Raw genomic sequence first — 27,418 nt, forward strand, 5'->3', positions numbered from 1 at the left:
TGTGTGTCAAGTCCCACCTGGGTGATGCTTTCATCGTCATTGCGCCTTCTTGTTAGTTTATTCAAATCTTACTTCACTCTTTTCTTTGAGCGTAACAATGCCTGGTGGTTACCGAGCGATCGATTGCTGTCAGCCCAAGCCTTTACTGTTGGCTTTTATTCTTGGTAATAATAAAAATGAGTAACTTTACATCGCTCGCCTTTCTTCCTCGACTATCCTAAAGCTTCATACGAGGGGCTGGTCCCCACCGTGGGATGACGCTGCCCGCGACCCGAGAGACGGGGGCTGCTCCTGCTCTGTGCAATGGATGTTCCCGAGCACCAGGAGATGCTTTGAGAAACACGTGGGCAGCCTCAGGTTTGATGAATAAAGACTCCCGTCTCTCCCCACGGAGTTGAGCCTTCAAAATAAGAGGAACAGATGGCTTTGAAAGCATCTCCCTCATTGACAGCCAGGTTTGTTGCGGAGCTGATAAAACACAGGAGGTCACGCTTGGTGGGTGCGTGGTCATCCTGGGTGATTTTCAGTTTTTTTTAAAGACCTCCTCTCTTTCTCAGTGCAAAAACTGGGACATTGGTGTCACACATATCTCCTGCTTCATCCCATGCCGGAGGTGATGTGGTCCCAACGTTCATGTGGGGCGATGCTGGCCAGGGCACCGCAGGCTTCGCAGGGCATCTCTCAGAGGTTTTTGTTTCATATGAAAGCATTTCTCACCCTTCCTTCTTGTTTAACGCGAGCTGGCAGAGGGTGTCAGCTCTGGTTTGAGCTGTTTCTCAAGTGTATATTGAAATGTCGCTCTTCCTCCCACGCATCTCCTGCCGACAGCTTCGCACCTTCCCGCTTAGGTGGGAAGGGCTCCCGAAGTCAACCGTCGGGCAGGGAAGGGAGGATTGCAAATGGTATTTCTCGGATCATGCTCCTGGGGGCAGGCTAAGAGAGTTGGGGGGGTTCAGACTGGAGAAGAGAAGGCTCCAGGGAGACCTTAGAGCCCCTTCCAGTCCCTCAAGGGGCTCCAGGAAAGCTGGGGAGGGACTCTGGATCAGGGAGGGGAGCTATGGGACGAGGGGTGATTTAGATGAGATCTGAGGAAGAAATTGTTTGCTGTGAGGCCAGTGAGCCCCTGGCCCAGGTTGCCCAGAGAAGCTGTGGCTGCCCCATCCCTGGAGGGGTTCAAGGCCAGGTTGGACAGGGCTTGGAGCAACCTGGGCTGGTGGGAGGTGTCCCTGCCCAGGGCAGGGGTGGCACTGGATGATCTTTAGGGTCCCTTCCCACCCAAACCATTCTGTGATTTAACGTGGTGCCACCAAGTTTTCTCCAGCTGGATGGGCAGGTACAATTCGGTTGCAAAACAGCATTTGCCACCCGCAAATTGCAGATCTTGAGGCATCTCCTGAATGAAGGGGATCTTCAAACTCGGCCTTGCACACCTGCAGTAATACAGGGCCTCCCAGGGCAGAAACAAAACTGAAGGAAACAGTTTATCCTCCAGGAAATTACGGTTTGCAATTTGATAATTGACCCCATGATGGGCTCGTGAGTGACGGCTGTGTTACGGGTTCCCGTGGCTCTTTGCAGCTGCCTTTGCGTTCTGTGCAAAATCCTTTCCTAGCAGAGGGCTGGCACTCGTCCCCTCCTGCTTTCCAAGAGCCTCGCTGCCTGAAACCACTCGGAGGTTCATTACCCACGTGAGAAAGCTGCTGCGCGGCTCATCCTCCTCCAACAAATGATTACCTCCCGTGGAGCCGTCGCTAACGAGGAGAGGACCGCGCAGCTTCCATGACTTTGGAGGAGGAAGATAAAATAAGCGCCAGACAGAAAATCAGCTCCTTGCTCAAACTCTTGGTCATCTCCGCCTCGTCACTTGGGTTTTGGTAATCACTTTAATTTGCAGTTGGGGGTTTCCTGGCAGTAGAAGGATTTTTCAGTGACTGTCATTTTCTTTGTTACTTTCAGGCTGGTTGTTTCAAAACTCATTACCCTTGGCATTTATTTACCAAGGCTGGAAGCAGCTTGCACCAGGGGCGCAAAATGGAAATTGATTTACGGCGACGGTGTGTGATATAGAAAATGTCAATTTTTTTTCCTTCTCGAGTCTATAAATTAGTTTTGATTCCAATGAGGTTTTAAACTATACTTATAAATCAGTTCCCAAGGAGCTGTGCGAGGCTGGGAAATGGAAGTGGTTGAGCAGCAGCCCCGTCTCATGGCGTTGCTGATGCAGCTTTATTCTGGGGCCGCTCTCCCACGTACGGGTGCAGGGCTGGGCGAGTGCTGACGCCAGGCGTTTTGTGTGGGATGCATTTGGGGAAGGGGTTTTCGGCTGGGGAGAAGAACCATCTGCTTAAATACAACCCTATCCTTAGTACATCAGTTAAAACATTAAATAGGCCCAAGCTTTTAGGGTCTGAAATAGCTTGTGCTTTAAGGAAACAAGTCCCACGTTGAGTTTTCTGGAGAATATCGACGCCTCAGCGCTCGCCAGCCAGCGGACCTCTACGAGGCCTTGCCTCAGGCTGTGAAACCACTGATGGGTTTGGAAATTGGGGGTTGTTTGGACTTGCAGTCTCAGCACCGGGAGCGCTGGCGCCCTGTGAGCAGCTAATGCACGGGAGCGCTGCCGGGGCACGGCTGGGACGGCTGATGTGCAGGAGTGCCGGAGGGAGGGTCGGGAGGGAGGAAATCCACCTTACAGCCGCTGTTTCAAATGGTTTGCTTTGCCGTGCCGTGGAGCGGGATGCGGAAACCTGTGTGGGCAAACATCGGGGTAGCTCCTCGCCAGGTGCTTGCCGGGTGCTATTGATCATAAATAGAGAAGTGGTTAACAGGGTGTAGAGAGAAAAACTGTCCCTTCGTCACCCTCTGCTGTGCTAGATGGCCAGGACGTGTGGCTCTTCTGCCCAGGGCCTCGGGGAAGCAGCAGGAGCGATGCTGGGAGCACGTTTCCATAAGCTCCCCGCTCCGCTGCCCACATGTTGGGTTTCAGTTTATGGAAACAGAGACAAATAGATGCGTTTTCCGTGGAGGTACGGGAGCTTTTACCTGCCAGGCTGCCTGTCTCGCCCGCTGCACCAGATTGCTGCTGGGATAAACTTAGTTCAAGCTCCGTCGACTGCAATATCGTTTGTACATCTCATCGTTTTGAATCGCCGCTCCTGTCTTTAACTTTTGCTGCTCCGCCGTCTCTCTCCCCCAGCTGAGGGGCCTTGACAGCTTCCCTCGCGCACACCAGTGATTTGTCGCACGCCTTGTGAGACGCTGTTTTTTCTTCCATTTTTGTACCTTAATTGTGACATTAAAGGAGCTAATATAGACCCCCACAAAGGCCCTGCTGCATCACCCCTCAGCTGTCTGTGCACCCCAGAATCCTTTCATAGGAACCTCCCATGTCCTCAGTCTCCTCCGTCTTCTAGATTAAGTGTTTCCTTCTGCTCGGCTGAGAAAACCTCATTCAAGACGAGATACGTGAGCGCTGTGTTTGTGGAGTTTCTGTGGAAATCCCTGGCATTCACGCTGTGCCGCGTTGCTGTGACGAATCTGTACATGCCAGAACACCTTGCAAAGAGGGGGGGGAAAAACAATTTTCCTTTTTCTTTAACAGGCAGAAATAGTGATGCAGAGCAGGGATTGCAATACGGAGCTCGGGTTTTCTTGGGGAGCCAGAGCCTTAGTTTGGGGAAGGATCCGGGTGCTGGGCTGCCAGTGCAGCATCCTCCCCAGGGCTGTGCATCTCCCGTGATTGCAGGGTTTCCAGCTGCACCGGCTTCCCGTCTATAGCTGCTGCCTTTCACAGCACGGACACATGCGGGTGTCTGTCTGCCCAGGCAAGCTTGGAGGCAACTTTTTGGTTTTAAACTAAGAAACGCTCAGGGAAAGAGCTCTCGGGAACTGCCACGTGATAGAAATCCTCGGACCCAGACAGAAATGAGTGCTTTTTTTCCCCCTGTAGCCAGACTCGTGATGGACAGTTGTGTGCCAGACCCGGCCTGGATGCTGCCTGAGCTCTGGCACCGCTCCGGGAGCGTGTGGGGCTGCTGGTGCCTCCGGGGATTCCTTGGGGACAAACCCCACCGAACCTGGCACACGCTGCCGTGGCTCCGGGTTTGGTCCTTAATTGACCTGCAGGGCCCTGGAACACCGAAGGGAGATCAAATGTTGTTCATATAAAAAGCTAAATGAGTTTTGCCAGGGCAGTGATGGAGGGAGCACTCACCCCGGCTCTCCTCTCCGTACGGGGGCTGTGGGCACTGTGCTCGGTGGGGGGGGGACGACAAACCCTGACACCCCCTGGGGAACCTGGGGGTCTCACCGAGTGCCCCCACGCTGCAGGAGGGACGCGCGCAGCCCATTGGGCTTTTTCAACATTTCTTCTATTCCTGTTGAAATTCTGGTTTAGCTCCCTGGGTCGGAGCTGGTCGTTAACTTGAGGCCGCGCTCATCGTGCTTGGGAAATTTCTCAGCTTTACTTGAAACAAAACCCTCGGGCCAGCTTGCTGCTGAGTCTGGTAGCCCGAGCGTAGCCCGGTGCTTGTGTCCTTCCCTGGGCTTTGAAGTCGGTCATTTGGGCCCTCATTAAATTTCCCATGGTGTTGTGGGGAGCCCATGGGAGAAACTTTGTAGATGTGGCGAAGAGCAAGTGTTTCCCCTGGTAAAGAGGGGGTGCTGCTGATGCTGCGGGCGCACTGCGGGCATCCAGAGGTCAGGGCTCACGGGAACCAGGGTTTGCTGACCATTACGGGCTCGTTCGTGTTGCCTGGCCTGTCCTTGCTGCCTTCTCGGCCTTCTCGATGGCCAGAGACAGATCTTACTGCTCTTAGCTTTGCTCCTGCTTGTGGAGCCAGGCTTGAGCAAGGCTGGTGAAGGCTGGGATCATCATACAGCAAAACCTCAGGAAATCTGCTCCATCCCAGGCCCTAGGGGACCCCATGGAGCCAGAGCTCAGACTGTCAGAGCCCTGGCACAGGCTGCCCAGAGAGGTGGGGGAGTCTCCGTCTCTGGAGACATCCCAACCCCACCTGGACGCGTTCCTGTGCCACCTGCTCTGGGTGACCCTGCTCTGGCAGGGGGTGGGACTGGATGCTCTCCAGAGGTCCCTGCCAACGCCGACATTCTGTCATTCCGTGTGATTCTGTGATTGGATGGGCTAATGACCTGGGTACTGGCTAACTGGGTAGCTAACGACCGCAGCGTCAGCTGCTCTCATTTCTGCTCACGGAGTTCACTGGAAAAAATATTTTTAACTCAACACAATACCTCACAGAAGGTGACAAAGTGATTTCAACTTCATTGGTTTTTCCATTTGCACAGTCATTAAAAGGCCAACGGCGGCGGAGAGAGCATCAGCCCCAGCCATTAGTGGAGCCTGTTTTCATTCCCGTACGGTGACCACTGGTGCATCCCTGGGGGGGGCCGGTTATCTCCGATGACAGCAGGTTGCCACCCGTGTCCCCACCTTTGCCGTCCTGCCTCATCTCCCACCCCGCCGGTATTTATAACCAGCCAGGAAGCCTGCGAGGTTATCAGTGCCAATATTTCTAGCTGGTTAGGAGGAAGAAAGGCATTTTGTATATGTGTGAGGGTGTTTGCTTCACTTTGGGTTCATTGAGCAAATGTTGGTGATTTTTTTTTTTTTTTTTTCTAATTAGGGAGGTGTAAGCTTAGAGCAAATTTGAAGCAGATGGAGTTGGTGACATCACCCTTCGTTTCACTCCTGTTAGTGCAGATTAACTACTTTGGGGTAAATCCTGAAGAGGACCTTTTAGGCTTAAACGGCCCGGTCTCCAGCCTTTTCCCATCCCTTCTGTCTGTCCTGTACGTCTGCTTTGTCCTATCATTATACCTTCGCTCCCCCCAGGTGCGGTGCCTCCATCACCTGCTGCTTCCAGACACAATCCCGTAAAGCCTGTAGCTGTTTCTTGTGCCAGAGAGGAGCAGCCAGACCATCCCGGGCTTGCGGGGAGGTGTTGAGGGCTGGTGGTCCCCTTGGGAAGAGCCATCGGGATCGGTGCTGGTGCAGGACCAGAGCCCGCAGCTCCGGTGCTGAGCGCTGCGGAACCCTTTCCCAGACCTGACCCCACACCTTCAATCCACGTAGAGTTTTGTAGTTTTTGGTGGTACCTTCTGTCAGCTGCGGCTCCCCCCGTGGTACCAGACCCTGCAGCACACCCTGCCTGGGCTCCCCGCTCCCCCCAGAGCCCCTGCCTCTGCTCTCCCCCATCATCCCTGGGCGGCTCTTGTTTATTGATCCATGCCAAAAGTTGGAGCATCTACACCAAAGAGTCTGTGACTCCTGCTTGGTCCCAGCCTGACGTGCTGTCCTTGCCTGTCCCTTGGTTGGGTCCCCTGCCTTTAGCCCGACTTGCCACTATATTTTATATTTTCCTCCAATCATTCATGTAAGCACACCAGCCAGGGTTCAGGTGTGCGCGGCTTTTTCCCCATGGCCCACCTAAAGCAGCGATGGTTCGAGATTATGCCCAAATCTCCGGGCCAGCGGCTGTCCCCCCCCTCTGCCCCCGCCTTGCATCACGGTGCCACTGGGGGACGGTGGCGGGACCCCTCGTCCCCTGGCAGCGCAGAGCGGGCTGCGTGGCTGCCGCCGTGTTTTCCAACCCGCCTCGGTCCCGGCGCTGCCTTGCACCGGGCGCTGCTCCCGGCAGGAATTCGCTTTATCTCCCTGGCAGCAGATGAAAAGCCCTGGCCACAGGATGTGTTTGTGCACATTTTGCTGGGGAAAGCGAGGGGAGGGGCGGGCGCGGAGGCGGGAGGGAGCCAAGTTACACTCTGGATCCTCAAAATTCTTTTCATTACTATCCCCCCCCCCCCCCCCCCCCCCCCCCCCCCGCAAAGAGTTAAAGCTGTTTTTATTCCCCCCTTTCTCCAGCAATGCCCTTGGAGATTTATTCTGCCTTCTCCAACAACAACACCCCGGCATCCCGGCCGTGGTGCGCGGCTCAAGTGGTTGGCACGAGGGCGAAGGCTGGATTGCCAAAAGCAAGTGCTCTTCAACCCTGCGACTCGCTTCCCCCACAGACCTGGTGGTGCAATGAATTAATGCACTCCTGTTTTCCCAGTGGGAATCTGGACGAGGGCACAGGAGAAAATATCTTACACAGTCTGCGTCTCATCCTTGGGCTTTTATTCCCCCTTTGCCTGGCCGGGGTGCGCAGAACTGCCCGCTCCAAATTAGCAAAGCCCACGGTGCTTCACACCGTCCCATGAGCGCTGAATATAATAAATATTACTTAAAAATACAGCTATATATAACCCCCATTTCCCCTTTGTACAGAGCTGTGTTGGATCGTAGCTTTATGCTTTTATACCTGCTGTTCAACGCTCGTGCATATAAATACAGCTCGGTTTTTCTTGGCGGCTCCTGGGAATGGCTTGGCTTCATCCCGGCCTCGGGGCTTCCAGCATGGCGCGTGCTCATGGTTTGCTCTTGGCCAAATCGCTCAAGCTTCTTTGGACCTTCGGTTTTTCCACCTGAAAAACGGCATTGACGATTTGCAGGGTTTTTTCCAGGGGTTTATTAATGGCTGTAAAAAGTTGGGTGCTGAGATTTGCTTGGAACAACAGTGCTAATGGTGCGCAGGACCAAGCGGGGTGCGTGTAGGACCTTTTGGTCTGCGGAATAGAATCACAGAATGGTTTGGGTGGAAGGGACCTTAAAGACCATCTAGTTCCAACCCCCTGCCCTGGGCAGGGACACCTCCCACCAGCCCAGGTTGCTCCAAGCCCCGTCCAACCTGGCCTTGAACCCCTCCAGGGATGGGGCAGCCACAGCTTCTCTGGGCACCCTGGGCCAGGGGCTCACCACCCTCACAGCAAAGGATTTCTTCCTCAGATCTCATCTAATTCTCCCCTCTTTCATTTTAAATCCATTACCCCTTGTCCTATCTCTACAATCCCTGAGAAAGGGTCCCTCCCAAAGCGTTTTGATTTCTTTCCGTGCTGAAGGCAGAGCAGCTCGCTGCTCTCCGGGTGGAAGCAGGTTGCTTTTGACTTCTGTGCGCCAGCTTTGAGGGATCTTTTCAAAAGCAGGTTTGCTCTTATGGAGGAACACACATGTTCCCCCAACTGCTGTACTGGGGCTTTTCTGCAGGTAAAAGCCCATTGGTGTGTGCCACAGGGCTGGAAGACCCTGGGCTGTCAGCGTAACAGCCCTGATTGATGTTTTTTACGGATTTCCCATTGCAGTGCCCTGGTCAGCGTGTGCTTTTTGTGCCTCATCGTAGAGGCTGCCCATGTCTCATAGGTGCCTGCCCTGGCTGCAGCCCCAGCCGAGGCTCAGCGAAGGAGCCTGGTCCGGGTACCTCCAGCTGAGCCGGACTGGTTCCGAGACAGGTAGAACCTTCTCATCTGTCCATCCCATTTAGATCTTGTTGCCCATGTTTAGTGCAGATGGTCCATTCCTGCAGCGCTGCATCCCTCCGGCCATCATTTCGCTTAGGCCGGTATCCAAGGAGAGGCTATTTATTCCTCTGTTTAAATTTATGTACAGTATAAACCATTGTGTCCCGAGCTGTTTATGAGGCAGAGAGGCACTTCCTCTTCTCATTTCTCATTTTTAATCAATGGTTTCTGCTTACTCACCAAGAGCGAAGCCACGGAGGAATCATTTCTTTTCCTTTTGTCCCTGATTAAATTCAGCAGCCCTTCTGCAGGTACCGAGAACCAACCGGTGGCACGGAAAAAGCAACAATTTCCCTGCGCGGCTGCCTTTGGAGGGGATCAGTTGTGCCATTAGAGGGATAAAGTAAAATCAAACCGCAGCAGCAGGGTGTGTTTCTGGTTCCTGGTGTGGTTTCTGGTGCTGGCTGACGCCCGGCTGCGGTGGGGCTGGGGCTCTGCAGTCCCATTTCTCACCTCCCGTTCGCTTTGCTGCTGAGCTCAGCCCAGCGCTGTCCTGGCAGCAAAAAGGCAAGATCATCTTGAAATATGAATTGTAGAGTGGTTCAGGTTGGAAGGGACCTTAAAGATCATCCAGTGGCACCCCCTGCCCTGGGCAGGGACACCTCCCACCAGCCCAGGTTGCTCCAAGCCCCGTCCAACCTGGCCTCGAACCCCTCCAGGGATGGGGCAGCCACAGCTTCTCTGGGCACCCTGGGCCAGGGGCTCACCACCCTCACAGTGAAAAAATATGAGCCCTATCTGCATCCAGCCAGGTGCCACTACGTGTCCAGATTCCTTTTGACCGTGGCTTTTAGGTTGAAGGACCGTGTGAAAGCGTCGCTCTCGTTGAATGCAACGTGCTAGCAAATAGTCAAAGCAGTTGGTGTGGGGTTGTCAGGAGGTGATGCAGGGGACAGAAGAGGGTGGCAGTGACTTTTCGTGCTCGGCAGGTAACTGCTGTTGCTTTGCATCAAAGCTTGTGCTGTCAGGGGTTTCACTTTCATGTCCATGAGCTTTTCCACACACCAAGCCTGAAGGCTCAGCTGGCTCTAACCTTGGTGGGGCATCAGCTCAGTGTGGGTAATTAAGGTAATTTTCGCTGTACTTAATCGATACTGGGAGACATTGATCCTGATCAGCCTGGCGGGAGTGCCCGGCAGGGATGGGAAGCTGGTGGCAATTCCACTGTCCGTGCTCCGGTGTGGGAATGGGGATGTTTCCGTGCTTATTCTGCATCGTCCGCTTTGCAATAAATACCTGCAAACAGGAATGGCCCCGCTGCTGGTGCCAGAGCGGGACCAGGCAGGGCAGCTGCAGGCCTCTGCGCGCAAATCAATACGGGTCTGCAGAGAAGGCGAGTGCAGAGCAGACAAGGGGGTGACAGCCCCCTGAAACGGGGGCTCCAGCTCGCTGTGGGACGCCAGGCTGCAGGGACGCGGTGGCTGATCCGTCAGCTTCTGCTTGAGGTCGGTGGCGGTGGAAGCCTGAGAGTATTTCCCCAAGCCAGTCCTGCTCCTCCTCCCCGCGTGACAGCTCTTTTGGGGCAGGATGATCCTTACTGCGGGTCCTGGGCCCTCTCTTTGCCCGGGTTGTAGCACAGTTCACGCTTTCTCTCCTGGCCTCCAGCCTTCACACCGCCCGGCGCCGGGCAAAACCCCACCTCCCCTTCGGCACCGGTCGTCTGGGGTCACCGCTTTCGCGGAGAGGATGCCTTTGGAAAGGATGTGATTTTGCTGCGTTTGCTAGCAAGGTTTCCTGTCGAGTGTGGTTTTTCTTCCTTTTCTCCAGCCTCCAGGGGCTCAGCTCGTTTCCTGCTCAGCAGCTCGGGGGGGACCCGGTGGCACGTGGATGTCCCCGGCTGCTGGCCCCTGCCAGCATCAACAGGGGACCTGGGGGGGTCAGGATGTGTCTGGAGAACCGGCTCCACCAGTTAGGATGGCTATTTGATTTAGTCTGTTATTTAGGTTTAATTTATAAACTCTTCAGGGAGGATGAAATGGCTGCAAGATTTTCTGGTGTTCCTTCGTTCCCTGCGAAAGGAAGAGAAAGTGTGTCTAATAATAGCTGCGTGAGGAAGGCTGTACACAATAAAGACATTATGAAAAATATTACGCTCATCCATATTGATTCTTGCTTTGTTTGCGAGCTGGTTCCTTTATTACCCTGGCAGAGCCATGAGCAATGTCAGCCCAGGCTCAGCTAATGAGCAAACATCAGATGCTGTCAGTCTGGCTTGAAAATTCACTTCCACAGTCATTTTAAAAATAACTATTTGTAATGGCTGCGTGGAGCCGCGGTGCTTTCCAGGGGAGCTGGTCCGGCGCGGAGAAACACGGTCCTTAGAAGGAGGTTTGGTCTGGTTTCATGGCTTCGCGGTCCAAGTGAGACGGGGAACGTGGCTGCCCGGGGGTGGCACATCGTGGGGACGGTCCCCGTTGGCCTGGGGACGGGGCTGGACTGGGGGCAGCCCCCGCTCTCCTCTGGACTCAGCAGAATCCGTGCCTTTTGCAGGAGGATGGCTGAGCCCCGTTAAACGGGATTAAACGTTAATCCTTCCCCAAGTTTTGCAGGTCATCTTTATTCAGTGACCTTCTCTTAAGCGATGCGCTTCCCCCTCCACACACCCCCCCCCGTAAGGAAATGTTTGCAAGTCCTTCGTTTATTCTAAATTGACCCCGGTTCCCAGTAGCGAGGGCTGGAGTTAGCCCCAGGGTCTCTGGTGGGAAGAGATGTGGGCTGTCACGGAGAGTGATGTGCATGGTTTTTGAATACCATTAATTAATTAGAGTTTTGCAGCCCCTTTTCCACGCTGGAGCAGCAACTCCCTTCATTAGCAAGGAGATAAACGCTACCGCCAGCCGGCACAGTGCGGTCCCAGAAACCTTCCCGGCTCCTTGCTGGAGAGCACGTTCTCAGCTGGGACTAGATTTACAGTACCATCATGTATTATTCATCCGAAATAATACATATTCTAACTCTGCAATCGCGCAGGGCAAGGCAGAGGGGTGTTAGGGATGCCTCCAACCTATAAATCCGAACGTTCAAAGCATTAACACGTTTTCTACGTGTTACGTGTTTGGGGGTACACAGGAAGCCGTTCCCCTTAGCAGAGAGCGAGGGATGCTCCCAACATGAAGTGTTTTGCAAACAAGCAAGGCAGCATCTCGCTGCAGCGAAAGGCGCTCAGGTGTTCAGCGTCTCTACTTTTAACAGGAGAAATGAGTGATTTGTGCGGTTTACACCAGTTCTGGTCTGGTCTGAATAGAGCTGCTGGGGGAAAAAGGTGAGAGCTTAAAGCCTGAGGGTATCTCGTTGAACTTGAGATCAGGATACTTGCTTTAAACGGTGGTTATACCCAAGTTACAATGAATAACTAGTCGGTTACTAAAGCTGCGGATCTCGTTTGTTAGTGGGGTTATTTCCAATTGGGGGAGCAGAGAAAGGGGGAAGAAATTAAGCTCCCAAAACCCACTAGTATTTAATAAAAAAATCAACTATCTATTAAGAAAGCCAGTGGGGTGTGGAACTTCTTAAACTGTCAATTTATGTTAGTCTTATTATAGTAATTGATATTAAAGAAAAAAGCGGGTATTGTTTATTTAAAAGCCATGTTCTTTGCCATCGTGAAATCTTTGTATTCCCAGTAATGTTGCGCTTACCCCTAGGTCTAAATTACAGCCTGGAAAGCCCTTTTCTTTAACTTGAGTAAATAAGATTTAGCTTCTGTGCGCTATCTACCTGTTTCTATGGTAACCACATTTTAGTGCCAAGCGATCTGCTTGGATTCGGCACCGCTCGGCTCCGGCTGCGCTCCGGCCTGAGCGAGAGCGGCAATAAAACCCCCCCCTGAGGCTGGGGGGGCTCACGGCAGGTGATGCCTGGAGAAGCCAAATTAAGGGGGTTACGGCTTGTCGGGGTGATGCTGAATTTGTCGGATCTCCTAAAGGCTGATAATCAGGTTATTTTTTTTGCCAAAATGAGGATCTCGCCCCTGCCCGGAGGAAAAGAGGAGATGCTCTGGGCTGTCATCTGCGCAGAGGGAATCCTGATGCTCCGTTTATAAGCGTACGTGGGACGCGGAGGGATGGAGAGCCGGGGGAGGATGCGCCCGGGGTCGTCCGTGATGCTGCAGCGAGCCCTGGGTTGGATCCTGGCGGAGATGAACAGGCTGGAGTGGTGCTTGTCTCGGGGTTCCCATTGCAGCTTTGGGAGAGCGAAGCAAGCCAGAAAGACTTTCCTTTCATATTTGAAAAAAATTATTAAAGCGTAATTATGTTCTTAGACTTGGATAATGAAACATCTTTCTCCGTGGGCCTTCGAGCCAAAATAGATGCATTTTTAATCTTATTTTTTACAGTGCAATTTTTCACGTCACAGTTCTTCTTCTATTCGTATTCAAAGCGGAAAAAGCCGTGGAATATGATGATCATTTTTAAAACCTCCAGCCTATTTTTGCTATGCTTGGGATTAGATAATGCAACACGTGTAAGGGTCTGCCCTGGAGACAGGGGTGTGGGTGGAAACCATCAGATGGCTGAAGGCCGGTGGTCTCTCTGGTCATCTTTCTCTGATATCAGCGATTATGGCACAGAGACGTTTAATGCTCTAACGAAAACCGGAGTGGAGGTTGGTGTTAGCTTATTTGGTGGCTGGATGTCCTATGGAGACAGTTATGGTCTTTCAAAGCCCATTAAATTATTTCTGTAATCCCTTAGATTGTTATTTTCCATAGAATCATGTGTTGGGTTGGAAGGGACCTTTAAAAGGTCATCTAGACAACCCCCCCACAGTGAGCGGGGACATCTTTAACTAGATCAGAGATTTTTGCTGCTTTCCAGCCATTTATCTTCTCCCTTCTCTTCTGTGCCGTGATTTGTGCGATGGTCGGAGCAGTCTTGAGCCAGCTCCTCTGCTGACGGTGCCGTGTGTGAGAAATCAGAGTTATCTGCTGCGGAAAGGGGCTGTGGCAGCGCAGAGCAAGCTCGGTGGGGAAATAAGCGCCGTATCAACTTAAGGCACCTCGATCTGTGCTTGCACACCGAGCTGTTGACGAGAATGAGGATTAATAATACGCCACAATGATAAATTTGGAGCAGACCCAAGGTTTAGCGGGAAGGACTGCGGCCCTGGGAAGAGCTGTTCCCGGCAGCTCTTTGGTGATGGAGAGCATCAGCCGTGACGTGCTGCGAGCCACCGCCTCGCCCTGCATCCCTCCCACCCCTGCGGGAAGGCGCCTGGGGGGACATGGGACAATTCCTGCCCTCAGCTGGGAGGGGGAGGTCGTGAAAAGGTGCGAAAGGTTTTTTCTGTAAAACAGCGTAGCCGGAGACTTCCTGCAGGCTCCTGCACGTCTGGGGGTTTCTGCAATAGAAGGTGTCATGCTCTTCATGCGATGTGCCCGCCGGCTCTGTTAGAGGGGCACAAGGAGCAGAGAAAATGCCATGCCGGCCGCGGGGTCTCACTTTTCATCCCGTTTTTTATTGGTATTTGGCTTTTTTGTTTGCACCACCCCTGTGCCTGTTCCTCATTTCGGCTAAAACCACCTGAATGACCCGTGTACCCGCCCTGGGCTCCGGCGACCCTCCCGCCTGCCGCCAGTTCAGAGCCTGGTGCTCACGAATGGGGCAGAAACCGAATCCCAGATCTGGAGGTTTTCCCTTCTTTCTGCCTCAGGCCCTTCTGTAATCTTAATGGAAAAAAAAAAAAATCCTCCCTCCCCATCCACCTATTCTTTATTGGAACTGCTAAACAGTCATTTTCAGTGACTTTTTAATAAAAGGATGTCTGTTAAATGAAGCCCCAGAGAGCTGAGCTGCTTTACAGGGAGCTGTTTCAACTTGTTTCCATGCCGGCTTTTTAATATAGTTTAATATAGTTTTGGTCCTTTTTCTGCAGTTTTTTTCCCCATCAAAACTTATTTTTTCCACTCTGTTGTCTTACCGTCACGCAGCTTCATGTTGGCCTTGGGCAGGGGAAGGGCAATGGTACATCCGTATTTACATCCCAAATGCAAATTCATAAGTGAATCGACTCCGTCTGGGTGGCGAAATGCTCTGAAGTTAAATTTCTGGGGATGAATGGGCTTGTAACACCACGGCCGCTGGCCTAACAGGTCGCACTTCCTTATTTATTTATTTGTAATTTTACTTATTTTAACTTTGTGGTGGAGCGCATCCCTGCTTTTGGACAGATGTGTCTCCAGGCACCCAGCAGCACAAACTAAGGCAGAAGCGCAGCCGTACCGTCAGAGAGAGCAGCCAGAGGAGGGATGTGCATTTACACGGGTCTCCTGCTTCCCGGCCAGGGGCAGCGCTGGAGCTGGGGTGGCTGGGGGACAGCACTGGGCTCTCCGGGATCGTCTGGGAGATGCCCTTGGAAAGAGGCGCTAGGATGTCTGTCTGCTTTGTGAGACTCACAGAGAGGCCTGGCTGAGCTTCCTCTTCCAATGCTTCATTTAAACTCCTCTCATAAGCTCTGGGATGTGCATTTGCGTTTGGGGTGAAAACCAACGGAGTCCGTGCTGTTCCGGGTGGTGCCAGCCGAGACCCCTTGCCATGGTGTGGGGTGGCTGTGGGGTGACAGGGGAGCTGGTGGCTTTGTGTTCCAGCAGCTTCATTTCTCACACGGAAAAGGTGCCCTGGTTTCTTAGGAAGGGCAGAGGAAGGGTCCTTGTATGGGCTGGAGCAATCCAGGGTGCCACTGGTGGCCCTGTGAGCGGGTCCGGGCAGGGAAGGGGCCAAGGGCACCTGACAGCGCTTCTCGCCACAGGGTGGTCCAAGGAGGGTCCGGAGGAGAGCTGGGACCTGCCCGTCCCCTGGAGCCCATCTGGGACCATTTGGCAACGGTTGTGCACGGGAATGCTGTCAGGAGCGAGATGGGATCGTTCATGAGCGCCGTCCTCTCCAGAGCCAGCAGTGCCCGTATGGGCGGACGCGGCCATGCAGCCACGCATGGGAACGGTGCGGGGTTTTCTGCTTTCCCTGGCACTGTCTGGGTCACGCTGCTGGAAACCAGTGCAACTCCACTGGTTCAGCTGGAGCTGGCTCGAGTCGGTTCATTTGCCTGTGCCTCATTCTCCCCATGGATTCCCCTTTCCTGAGGCTCCCTTCTCATGCTGCATCCAGTGACTCCCGCAGCCCACCAAGAGCATCTGGTGTCTGTGGGCACCCATGGGTGCTGAGATGTCCGTCTTCCTCACCCCTTAGGTGGCTTTCCAGGCTTCTCCTGGAAATCCCATCCGTGCCCGATAGCTGCTGCAATCTTCTCTGACAGCATCATTCCCAACACCTCCCTCTGGGAGTAGGTAAGGAAACGGAAGGGGGATGGGATATTCCCTCTGCCAGCTGGATGTTTAATTAATTTAGATGGCTTGCATCATGAAGTTATCGGCTCGGTTCAGGGGTGGGGAGGTTGGCCCCGGTAGCTCTGCTGGAGTCACAGGGAGAGGCCACACTGGGCGGTACATGGTCCCCGTGGGAAATTCCCATCAGGATATCCCCAGGGATCAGCAGGAAAGCAGCTGCAGGGCCGTAGGGGAGTGAAGACATCAATGACGGCGCTCAAGAGAGTCAGTGAAACATCTGCAGGTCTGTGGGTTTAATCGCTTTAGACGTGTCCCATCCTTTGTTCATGCACTGTGGAAGTATTTTTCTGGTTGGGGCTGGCGTGCTGTGACCCCTGTCCGGGGCTGGGATGAAGAGATCCTGTGTTTTATGTAAGATCCTGTATTTCATACGGGCAGGGGCTGTGTGGTGCACGGCGCGTGCTGGTGCCAGGGCAGGATCACCTGCTGCCTATGCTGGGGCTTCACCGGGATAGGTTGGGATGAGCCTGGCTCAAACCCGCTCACAAAGTGTCTTTAGATGTGAAGAAAGAGGGTGAGGGGCAGCAAGTTGGGATGACGCTTTTTAATGGAGAGGTTCCACTATGAATAGCTTTGGTGGGCGATTAATGGAAGTCTTAATAAATGCTGAGTTGTTTCGGTATGGGACCCATCAGCTTGTATCCACGGCTTCACAGATACCAGTGCCACCGCCTACTATCGCGCTTGTGAGCATTTATTACTGATAGTGCTCCACGGCTGTAGCGGAATAAAGCACTTTATGAAAAATACATTAGTGGGGCCTTTGTTAGCAGAGCGTTGCCTCGGTATTCCCCGCTGCGATAGCTGGCGGGGGCATTTCACCGGGTTTTCCCTCGGCGCGGTGATGACAATTCTGTATTTCTCTCCCTCTTGTCACCTGTCAGCCTCTCAGCTCCCTCCTCCTCCTCCGTGTTTCCTGGGCAGGGCTGCCGTCCCAGTTCAGGCTGGGAGCAAAGCGGGGTCTGGGGAGATGGGACTGGGCCATATTGGCCAGGGAAGGGCTCCAGGTTCTGGGTCTGTGGAGGACAAGGAGGAAAATGCTCGTAGGAGATCCCAGCCATGGGGTATGTGGCTCAGGTGATTTGGCATTTTGGAAGGTTTTTTTTTTCCATTTGTTCCCTTTTCTCTGCCCTCTTCTCCATGGGCATCCTTATTCACTGTCCCCCTTGGTGTCGGGTACCGGGCAGTGTAACGAAGATCCCCTGATAAATGTTGCAGAGGAGCTGGGGCCGTGCCGGTGTGGGTTTCCTGGTGGCAGGGAGGGACAGCCCGGGCTACTGCCAGGAACATCCTCGGGGTAAGTATTAAACCCATCGCCCCACTTAAGGTCCGGCGAGTGGTGTAGAGAAGAAAGCCCCGGTCCCGGGTCGATTAAATGATGGAGAGCCCCGTTTATAGCCCCTGTGTTCCTGGCACGCCGTGCTTGCTCAGAAGAGCTGTGTTTCCCTGCACGCACCAGCTGGAAAACAAGTCCCATTGACTGATGGCCACAAGCTGCCACGCGTGAGGTTCCTCCACGGCGTTCGAGAGGCACCACCGAGTCTGGACCGTGCTGATGGGAGGAGAAACTCAGTTCTCGTTTGACCTTCAGGGTGCCCGTGAACGCCCCGAGGAGAGCCCAGGTGCCCGCTGAGTTTATCGGTTGACGCACATCACCCCGTGGGGTGGGTTTTCCTACGAGGTGTGTTGGGAGGTGGGGTTGGATGGATGGGTTCCTGCTCAGCTCAGCCTGCCCCAAGGTCCTGCCGTGGGGGGAACGCAGGCGTTTGGTGCTGGAGCGTCTCAAGCGCAGGCAGCTGCCCGTCCTGCCTGCATCCCGCTGCTGCCCTCGCTTTTCCACCTCCACCACTGCGGCTGACCAGTTGTACCACGTAAAACCTCATTTACAGCCAGCAAGGGAGAGAATTTGCTCGGCTTAACGTTTCCTTTGCGAATGTAATTTCAGAGCGGGGAATGCCTGCATAAATATCCATATATTGTCTAACCGTCCTTTTTTTTCCTTTTAGTCGCTCAAACATGTGATTTTATTCCTGCAGCTGTAAAGCCAAGCGTGCGAATGTTAAATTGTTAAATAAGTCAAACATAATTATTCAAGTACCCAGCATAATGTGTTTCAGAAGTGCCGAATCTGAGATCCAACACAATGCGCCCGGGTAAACGCTTTTGTGGAGATTGTACTCCTAAGGGGAATGTCATTTTGACAAGAATATATTTTCCCCCCCTCTCCCTTCTCGCAGCCCGGTCTCGTCCTGTCTCGATGCTTTGGTGGAAGCCTCATCCAAGTACGGTTCATCTTGATGTGGAATTATTCAAACCTTTCAGATCCATCCCTGTGGACCGGTTTGCTGCGCCGGCTGATGAAACGATACCGGTGCAGCTCGATGCCGAGGACCCGACGTGCAATGAAAGGTTTTTCTTCTGCAAGGGTTGGTGGGAGCGGGTTATCTTTTTGGTAGTGCTATCAAATGCTCTTTTTCTGTAGTCCTGGCACATCATCTACATCTGGTCAAAATATGTCATGGAAAAAAAAAAGATGTTTTGAACAAAAAGCGTCCTTTATAGCAGATGGGGGAAAAGGCATTAAAACCCCATTTTCAGGGACATTTTGGGGCCTTTTTGTCCAAAAATGGAAAATACTTTGTTTGGAAGTTTGTGGATTCAAAGGAAACGTTGTCTTTTTTCTTTTTTTTTTTTCTGTTGGACAAAACCAAAATGCTTATCAATATCTATCCCAGGAGAAAGCCATTTCTTCTTTTTGCTGGAGATAAATTTGGAGGTTTATGCCAGGCTGAGCTTTTCCTCTGACAATTTCAGCGGTTGCTGCCGTTAAACAGGTTATTTGCCGTGTGGATTTTCATAGTGCGTGGTTTTGGCCACTGTCTCGGCCCCGTGTGAGGCACCTGAGCAGGGTCTCACCCTGACCCGGGGCTTTTTTGGGTTTCTTGCTATGTAAATTGCCGTGTGGTGACGAGCTTTGCTCGTTAGCTGCGGTGAAGTCAGTAAGGTTTCAACCTCCAAGTTAAACGTGCTTTCGCCGGTCTCACTGCTAGGCAGAGAACGTCAAGAGAGCCAACTAAGGACAAATACTAGTTTCAGAACAAATATTAGTTTCCTGTTCCCTTCCCTCGCTACAAGTAAGTACTTGTCAGACGTTTCCAGGAGCTCCACTGGACGGAAAGCGGCTTCACCTGCATTATTGCAAACTATCTCAGCTCCGGACGGGAGCTCCAGGGAGAGGTTTTCTGCGAAGCTCCGCTGCTGGCCTGCTCCTGCCCGACGTGACAGCAGTTATTTCTGCAATGGTTGCTCTGATCTCATCTGCAGATTTGCATGAGCGGCCTTTGGGATGCAGTTTTAGGTGTTGGCTTTTATTTATAACGCTGTCCAGAGCTCTGCAGCCCTGCCCTTCTGGGACCAGTAATTCCTGTTCCTTTTTTTTTTTTTTCTTTTTGCTGTGTTTTCTCCCGCCGTAGCCTGTCAGTAAATGCACGACGTGGCTGCTGGGGACCCTCCGTTCCCTCTTGCGTCATCTAGGGCATGCATCCATCCTGCTGCAAAATTGATGACCTTTGGCAACGATGTACATTGAAAACCCGAGCCCGTGGTCAAACCTTGTGGTCCGTATTGAAGTGAACCTCTATTAACACAGAGATAAAGCTCTTTTTTTTCCCCTCCCCCTGCAATCCAAAGCTGACCGCGGTGCCGTCCACCCGCTCTTTGTCTCTAAAGTCTGATTAAAGGGCTGGAAGAAGGAGCATGTGGTGGTTAGGGCCGCGTCTCCCTCTCCCAGGCTGAATGTGTGATTATGTGTGTGTATTTTTGGCATTTCTTTCCTGTACCGGGGCTGGAGCTCGTTTTTTTTTACAGCCCATGCGATTTTAACGTTGCGTGTTGAAATTCCTCGAAGCTTCTGGTTTCTGCGTGTTCCACGCTTGCTCAATCTGTTCCTATTAATTTTTAAACGCTCGCGTTTTAGCAGTAGATAAACAGCTGGTGACACTTTGGGAGCCGCACCGTCTCATCCGAGGAGCTGCTGTATCTCTCCTGGCACCGCACGCTGAGCCGGGGGGAGCGGGGGCTGCGCCGGGACCATCGGGATCTTGTTCCCTCGGGATGTAAGTGCTCCCGGAGCCATGTTTCCCGCCCGCCGTCTCCAGCAGAACCAGGGCTCGCCAGTGTGCTTCTCCTGCTGTGTTAAGCCATCCTGATGCACTGCGGGTCCTAAGAGCGAAGCTGAGCTCGTGGTGGAGGATCCAGCTGGGGAATCTGCCTGAGCATCTTTGACAAAGCTATTTACATTCCTTAAATCATTGACTGAAAACATCACGCCTGACTCTTTCTTTCCTTTTTTTATTTTTTCTTGGAGGCAGCCGAGATCTAATCTATGGGGCTTTTTTATTTTTATTATTTTTTTTTTTTAATTTTTTTACAGCTGTATGGATTTGTTAGGTCTGCAGGGACCCTTAGATCATGTTGTCTCGCCCTCTGTACGGTAGTGACCGTGGAAATCCATCCAGCTTCCCTTCCGCCCTGTAATTTGTGAGCTGTGACCGCGCACACCCCGCCAAGGGAGCCAATATTTTGGATATCTTTTACTGCAGTTGTTTTACACGCCGGTGCGCGGGCTGCTGTGGGATGCCTGTTTCGGTCGCCCACATAGCTGTAAATGTGCTGTCTGCAGAGGCAGAGCGAAGACTAAATTTAACGTAGTCAGTCAAATCAAAGCACTTTATGGATATATTTATCCACCAGTATGTGAGGAAGGGAGGTGGTTTCTATCAGAGTCTCTGGAAAGCGTCCTTGTGGATTCCGTCTCCACTAGCCCCAGGCTCCCGCCTTTCTGCAGGTGTGAATAGATTAATTGACACAATGGAATTAAGCCATGGAAAAAATGTGGCTGTAAGCGTCAGAGTGGCACGGCCAGCGTGTGCGGTGCCATCCTCTCCAGGGATGCCCTGGGCTCTTCTGGAGATCCCAGTACGGGAACTGGTCTGCCAAGGGGGTGGGAGGGGGCTCTAAATAGCAAGTCGTGTTTGAAAACCTCTGCTGGTGCTTCTAGTTAATCGGGGTTTGGGGGAAGTCAGATTTTGCTATTTTGAGAACCATCCTTTGAGTAACAAATCAGAGGGGAACCGAGGGTTATTCCTGCAGTCAGAATATTATTGATGGAAACGCCTTTTTTATTTCTGAAATAACATTTATTTCTGGAAAGTGTTTCACCAGCAGCTTTTCAGGAGTGAAGCAGAATATATACAAAAATGAAAAAGAATCCTTATATCTCATTCTGGGGAGGGCAGGGAAGAGGAGGAGTAGCATCTGTACTGCGCACGGCCGTCTTGGCTTCCCTACTCCATTGCACAATCTTGAGACTCTTCATTTTTTATAAACCATAAAATAATTGCAAAGAGAGCAGCTCTTGGTGGTGTTTGTAAGCCTGGCGGAGCCGTCCTTTCCCAGATTAGCCTCTTTCTTTTCAAAGGGTTCTTGCAGTTCCTGGGAAGTTGGGCAGGAGTTGTGCAACAAGGAAGAGAAAGCCATCAACATCAGGAGCACGTCCCTCGCTCTGATACTCAACCCTGGCCCCTGCCTGTAGCTCTCAGGCTGACAGAATAAGAATTTAAATATTTGGGATTTTTTGTCCCCCCGAATGCTGCAAACCAACAGGAAAAAAAGGTCATAGAATCGTCTAGGTTGGAAGGGACCTTTCAGATCATCGAGTCAAAGTGTCATGGCTGACCTCGCATCAGGAGCTGGGAATTTCTCCTCGCTGCTCGGAACTGCTTGGAGACATCCTGCTTTGGTTTCAGTGCCATGAATGAAAAGTGGTTTAGGGAAAAAAAAATACCATGTTTTATGTTGAGAAGGGAGAAGAGCGCGGTGCGTTTCTGCTTGCCTTGCTGCTGGAAGAGTCAGCTTTTTTCCCAGTGAGATCTGTCCTCAGCTCCCCCCGCGCCGCAGGGCAGCCGCCTCCTGGCCTTGGCTCTTCCAAGCAACTTGGTTTAGTTGCCTGTTCCTCCAGGAATCGGGAATTTAACAGAGTTGTTTTCCATGTCTGCAGGGAAAAACCCAGAGGTGACACGCTGGGGACAGATAAGAGGTGACGGAGATGCAGGGTCAGGGCAGCAGCGTGCTGGTGGCACATCGCTCCGGCTCAGGGGTGCGAGGCGGCGGAGGTCAGTGGATAGAAACAGGCAGGGACACGTGTGCGAGGGATTTCTCCTTATTGCCTGGCGTGGAGCATCTAAAAGTTCAGTCAGAGTAGAGCATCTGGCACCTCTGGGCTTTTTTTTCCCCGTCTTTCAAGAGCAGTAAATTCCTCGTGATGGCTTTAGCGTGGAACCGGACAGCTCTGTATCGGAAAAGCCTGTGCTCCTGGGGCTTTTAATTGATTCTCGATAGCCTGGAAAAATTAGGTGGTTGCTTGTGATGTGAAGTTTTCTGTGCCCTCTGGACGGGAGGAGGGAGCGACGGGCACGTTCTCCTGCCTGCCTCCGCGAGCGGCGTCCTGCATCGCTCCTTCCTTGCCTTGGAGAAACCTGGGGAAGGGGAGGTAATCGCGGCCAAATCTGCAGGACTGGAGGACTGAAGTTCGTGTGTCTGATTTCCGGACTTGCTGGATGCTTCCAGAGATTCACAGAGTGGTGCAGGCTCTGGGTAAAGGATTCCCTGCTTGTTTATGTGCTCAAAAGTGGATTTGTGAGATTTGTGAGCCTCTTCAAGCCGATGGAGGCAATGCTCTCAGGAGGAAGGGGTGGGTGCTCTCGCTTTAAAACAAGTCAGAACCTGAATTAAATGTTTCCCGAGTCTGGAAAGGGAGAAGTTTGCTTCCTTGTTGCCCCACACTTGAACTGCTGCAGCGTGCCCGGGGTGATCTTTCCAAAGGTTATTAGTTACGTATGAAACCAGGACCTTGCGTTTACACACGATCTAAGATGAAGCCGGGAGCTGAGCGGCACCGAGCGGTGTCTCAGCTTCGAGAGCAGTTTTCAGGGTCACGGAGCAGCCCCTGGTGACGTGATGGGCTTCGGCTGCGAGTCCAAGTGTCACCAGGGGCTGGAGGATCGGAGATGCTTAGCAGGCGTGTTAGCGCCGGTCCCAGGCGGGCTGAGACCTGGCTGGCTTTGGGGAATTTTGCTTGGCAAGCCGGCTTGTAATAATAATAAAACCCCAAAGTTTACAAGGAGCTTGCCTCCTCTCTGGAGTCCGGGAGAAGATTAGGGCTAATGAAATAAAGTTTATGCTTGCTTTCCTGCGCTTTGCTTCCTACCGTTCTCCCTTTCTCCTGAGTTGTTCCTGCTTGAGGTGAGTTTGGGTTTGGGGGTATCGGGGCCGGGATGTGGGCAGCACAGAGCCACAACTCTCTCCGGCACCAGCACCCACCAGTGCTGACGTGTTCCCTGTGCACGTGGTTCTGGAGGTCGTCAGCTCTGTTTTTTCCAGCAGATCAAGTTCTTCTGCAGCTTTCTTGTCTTCTGGGCTTCCTCCCTGCCCCCCCTTATTTTTAAACTTAAAGCTGTGGAAACTGAAGTATTTCATCCAGGTGGATGGGTGCCTGCGTGGAAAGCTTGGAGCTGCAGGTGGCTCCGTGCGTCTTGGCTGCTGGCAGAGCCTGGAACTGAAGTGAGCCCCTGGCCCAGGTTGCCCAGAGAAGCTGTGGCTGCCCCATCCCTGGAGGGGTTCAAGGCCAGGTTGGACGGGGCTTGGAGCAACCTGGGCTGGTGGGAGGTGTCCCTGCCCAGGGCAGGGGTGGGACTGCGTGGGCTTTAAGGTCCCTTCCAAGCCAGACCATTCCATGATTCCATGATTTTTATTCAGTGAGATGGCGAGGCTGCGCTCTGACCCTCCAAGCCAAAATCCACGGATGTGTTGCAGGGAGGGACAAACCTGCCTGTGGTCTGCTGGGCTTTGGAACTGCTCCTGCCTGCCTGGTGTGGGCATCCCCCGTCTCTGCTACTGCTCTGGGGCTGGAAGGGATTAAACTTCATCGGAGAAACACGTGTCTGGATGCCGTGCCCGTGCCAGGGATCAGGGGGCTCTGCAACATGCAAAGAACTGGTGTTTTAACACTTTTTTTTTTTTTTTTTAATACTGCTATACTTTTTTCTTTAGCAGCTGGAATAAAGATGAAGGAAATAAGCCACAGAGAATTTCAAGCCCCCTCTCTTCAGTAGGTAAATTGCCATTGTGCGAATGGATTGCTTTCATATGGATGCTTTCGTGTGAAATGTTCCTAAACCTCTCTTTTTGCGCTCCGTATGTTTTTCTCTGACCGCCCAACTCCATTTCAGGGCAGGGCGGAAATGGGAACTTAAAGGTATGTGAAAATCTGTAATATTTTCTGCTTACATCCCAGGCCTTGATCAAAGGGGATTAAACTTAATGCAGACTTAAGCCAGTTTCTCGGAAGCAGGTTTGGTTATCCGTGTTTTCCATCTGACTAGCTGTCTTTTCCATCTGTTTCGACAAATCCAATCAATACTGGGGGGAGGGAGGGATGCTTTTGGGGGAGAGCCTCTCCTTGCAGCGTCCCTCCCCGGGCTGGGGGCTGCGGGAGCGCGTTGCGATCCCCTTGGCTGGAACTCCCTCGGGTCCCTCCAGGCAGAGCCGATTAAACAGCCGAGACAGCATCGCTCCGCTGCCGCACCGCTGTGGCCTCGCTTGGCTTGTGGCTTTTTAATTTAGAGCCCAGTCCAAAGAGAACTTCATGTCTGGGGACACCTGGTGAGGACACCCTGGTCGGTGTCCTTCCACCAGCCTCCGTGAAGGTGTGCTGCCCGTTTTCCACGCAATGCTTGCTCTCAGGGTGCAAATACCCCCCCGGGAAGGCTTGGGCGGCTCTTTTGGAGTCACGAGATGAGGGATTTTGCTTAGATGCATGACTTTGGGCATCACGAGCTACGACTGGAGTCAGAGAAAGTCCCAGAGCAGAAGGAGGGGATGGGGTTCTGGAGTCGGTGCCCTGCAAGTTGGGGGGGAAACTTAACTAAAACTCCCTGAATTCAAACGTTTAGCAGGAGCAGCTGGTTTCTGACCAAAGTTCAGCCTGTCAGGGTGTTCCCCGTGGTGTAAGACAAACGCCTCTCTGCCTGCAGCCGCTTTTCGTAGCGTGATGGCTTGGCCATCCTGTCATTCCTGATACTTGCATCAGTGCTCTGGAATCGGGAGTCAGCTGCGGGACGCTTTCCACTGAATCTTCCTGCTAATTATATCCGTGCGTAGCAGAGATGGGATAATTATAACCACCCCGCTTAGCACAAGGTAGGCTCCGAGCCCTGGGGGCAAGACGGAGATGCTTTCCTAGGATCTCCAAAGCCTGTAGAGATCCAGAGCAGCAGGGGCAGGGTTTGGACCGCCTGGAAACACGACGGCTCGGTGAATGCTGCTCTCAGCCGGCGACATTTCTCCTTCCCTTGCATGGAAATGATTCTGCGGGTGTTTTCTTCCGGGTGCTCAGATACCTTGGCACAATGTGTCTTTGTGGTGGCTCGGTCCCACGTGGCGACGCGAGGCGATGCAAGCCGAGCTCTGCCTCCAGCCTTCCCTGCCCCAATTAGCCGCCGCGGCCAGGGCTTTGCAGACCGCCTGCGTAAATCTGTTTACCAGCGTTTTAAGCTAATTAGTATTTAAGGGTTGTTTTCTTTCCGCCTTCCTCCTCTGTTCCTGCTCCTCTCTAAGCACGAAGGGCCAGGTGCCCAGCAGGTGTACGTCAGCACGGCGTGGCGGCTTCCAGCAGAGACTCGACCAGTTTGCACGGGCTGAGGTGGGAGCCGTTAGCACCCGCGTCCTCCTACGGGTTTCACGGCTTCCCACGCCGGAGCTAATGCCTTCAACATCTTTCCTGCCTGATTGTCACTTCTCCCCGAGGAAGGGAAGGCGTCTCTTTGGCAGCAGATCCCTTGCAACCCTGCAGCGCAGGCTGGACGGTGGCCGTCATTTTTGCAGAGCAGGAGGGCGTTTCGTGGCCTCTGAGCAGCTGGGCTTGTGCAAGGATGCTTTTTCTGGAAAAAGCAGGAAGATTTTAGACGGGAAGAGTGAGTAAACTGTGGGGAAACTATTTTCAATAAACGGTGACTGCTCGAACTGGCACTTGAGGGCCTGACTGGGGCTTGGTTGAGTTCCCTCATCTTGCTTTTAGGCATGATTTTATTTGGAAGTGTAATTGCATTTCTCCCCACTACTGTGGGGGCTTCGAAAATGATGCAGGATGGTACGGCCGTGCTTTCTGTACGCTTTTTTCCATGTACCAGCACTGGGCAGAGCTGCCGTGTTTCGTTTGGGCACCTCGTTAGTGCTCAGTGGTGGCTGATGACCGTGGTGTTACAGGAACGCTGCAGGAGCCTCCCCGGGTGTCCCACGCTCAGCCCCGCGCACATCCCTGGGGCTGCCCGAGAGCCCGAGATGCATCAGTGGGAATTGGGGTGTCTTGGGAATATCAGCAATGTTGCGTATGTACTTGCTTACAGAAAGCAAAGGCAGGCGTTTATCCCTGTGACAGCAACCCCGTAGCACCACATCGTGCATCTTGTCCAAACCCGGGGAGGGCTGTGTGGCCAGGAGACGCGTTGGGCAAACCTGCTCTCTGCCATTCGGGATGCTGGGTTGGATGTTGAGAGAAATGGGCCATCCCGGCCTTGTGTGCCACCCTTACGCCCGGCCAGCAACGCTTTTCTCCTTTCTTCTTTAAAGGGGGATTGATTCCCCCTACGTGTTTTTGGGGTGGGCTGATGGCAGAGCTGCCCACTCGATGTGCCTTCGCTGCCATGCCCGGCTGGGGAAGGGGACAGGTTCAGCCGTGCCCAGCACCCTGCCGCCGCACCGCTCGGCTCCGTCCTCTGCTGCTCGGCATCGCTCCGGCTGCATTAGGCATCCACTGCGATGTTAACAGGGAGCAGAGGGAAGGAGCCGGCTTGGCTGGACGGAGCAGAGAGCCGCGTTGGGGCACGGAGGCGAGGAGCTCCGGAGCCGTGCTGGTGCCGATGGAGCCATCGCAGCCATCCCGGGAGGTTCCCTCGGTGACTGTGCACTCGCCTGAGTGTCTGCTCCGGTGACCTGAACCAAACCCCTGCTTTGGTCAGTTTGTTTGTGTCTTTTCCCCCCTCTGTCTTCCAGGAAAGCACAGTTCCCTGGCTTCATTGCCTTTTGTTTCCCGAAGGACACACTTTTGTAGCCAGCTCTTCTCACTCTTACAAAGCTATGCAAATGAACCCTCTCCAGTTACAGGCTGCATTTTTTTCTAAAGAGGCAATTTTGTAATATCCTTGGTCCGGAGGAAGGCAGCCAGTCCTCAGCTCGGACTCAGGTGTTTCTGGGAATCCTCCTTGTCTTTGGGCATCCATCAGGACGATGCTGAAATCCCAGCTGCGATAAAACTGAAGCTCTTAGTTTCTTCTCCCTGCTGGTTTCCTTTGCCCAAATAATATTCCATTATTGCTCTAAGCAAAGGCAAAATTTGACTGACTTGTGCTTCGCAGGTCAGCAGAGCCAGTGTATGCTGGGACGCACTGGGATTGCATGAGAAGTGTGGGGTCATGGTGCTGGGGAGGTGATGCAGCCCCCCCGGGAGTGGGGGAGCCCCAGGAGGAGACGGGGAGATACTTCCAGAGGGACAGAAATACAAGGACAGCTCTCCAGGAGGCCCCGTGAGTCGCAGACACGTGCAAG

General features: G+C 53.0%; 1 protein-coding gene across 3 annotated transcripts in view; it reads left to right on the forward strand.

Moving 5' to 3' along the window:
• VAV2 (vav guanine nucleotide exchange factor 2) overlaps window positions 1–27,418 on the forward strand; it is a 155,546-nt gene that overhangs the window by 62,757 nt on the left and 65,371 nt on the right. The window lies entirely within an intron of this gene.

The sequence above is a fragment of the Larus michahellis genome, chromosome 15 (assembly GCF_964199755.1).
Source record: "Larus michahellis chromosome 15, bLarMic1.1, whole genome shotgun sequence".
Classification (NCBI taxonomy): Eukaryota; Metazoa; Chordata; class Aves; order Charadriiformes; family Laridae; genus Larus; species Larus michahellis.